A 1,372-nucleotide genomic window follows, 5' to 3' on the forward strand; every position below is an offset into this window, starting at 1 on the left:
TTACTTGAAGTCACACATACAATATAACCACTGAAAGAATACATAATGTTTTAAAATAATTAAGAAGGTAATAAGTAGGTAGTTTAATCTAGTTTAATGCAACTGAGCATGAAATTTAGCTCTATTTTTACTGATAGTCAAAGAGAAAAGGAAAAAAGAAGATGGGGGAACAGGATGAGTTCACATGCTTTCATCAACATAAAAAGAAAATGAGCAATTTAGAAATGTCTTTTTTCTTCCTCTAGGAGAAAATTCAAAGAAGGATATCGTGTAAGGATATTTCTATAAAGAGGATTAGGTAATTAATAATAGTACAAAGGATGAAGATACATAAATACAGCTTGTGGGTGTTGCGGAGGGTATGAATTCCGAATAAAAGCTGAAGGCAAATTGTTAAAGTTTTTGAAAGGTCTTTCTAAGGTGAGCTAACAAAGTGACAATAACTCCCACTCTTATATGTTGACACTGTATTAGGGCTTTACATATATTTTCCCTAATAATGTTGGGAGGTACATACTACTGTTCTTCTAGAAGTTTACTAGGGGAACTGTGAGAGATTGAGGATCTTGGTCATGTAAAGCTAAGACATGAATCTGGGTCTTCCTGGTCTAAAGTCACATTTTTTCCACTCTACTCATCCAGGCATGTAGATTTCTATTGACTTGGTATGTAGATACAGGCAAAACAATGTGGAAATGCTAGTTATCATGTTCCTATCTCTCCAAAAACCACTGTCCAGGTCCAACTTTTGATACAATCAAGAGAGCAAACAATTTGAGTTTGAGTTAACTGAAAAATGCTTGCAATATTAATATTTTCCAAAAAAAAATTCAAATGTTTTCTATACCATATTATTAAGAGACAAAACTGATTTTCTTTTACATGAAAATTAGAGCCAGTTATAGACTTTCCAAGTCAAAGAGTAAATTATATCCTTGCACAAAAGTAGACTGTGGGGCTGGTGAGGATTAGGGCCAAAATTTTTCACAATAAAGCTTAAAAACAGCATACATCATTAAGGACTCGTGCTTGAAAGTGATAGAAGCCCAATTTGAATCCATATTGAGAAAGATGAATTTGTTATCTCACAAAATCTAAAGAAGTAGTGAATATCTAAACCATGTGAAAGACATTGAGTTGGGTTTCAGGAACTGACTGTCTCAGGAACTTGAACGATGCCAGGTCTCTCTTATTTACTTTCTCTCTCTCACTTAATATTCTCTCTCTCTCTCTCTTCCTCTCTCTCTTCCCTGCCTCTCCTCTCTGCCAACTTTATCATACACTGAGTCAGTCTTTCTCTTTGTGGCAGGAAATATGATCACTGACAGTTCCTAAGTTTACATCTCAATTCCATTACGGGACAAGATTGCCT

This window comes from Aotus nancymaae, unplaced genomic scaffold (assembly GCF_030222135.1).
Source record: "Aotus nancymaae isolate 86718 unplaced genomic scaffold, 86718_ANA_hifiasm-v0.15.2.pri h1tg000040l, whole genome shotgun sequence".
In the NCBI taxonomy this organism is placed as follows: Eukaryota; Metazoa; Chordata; class Mammalia; order Primates; family Aotidae; genus Aotus; species Aotus nancymaae.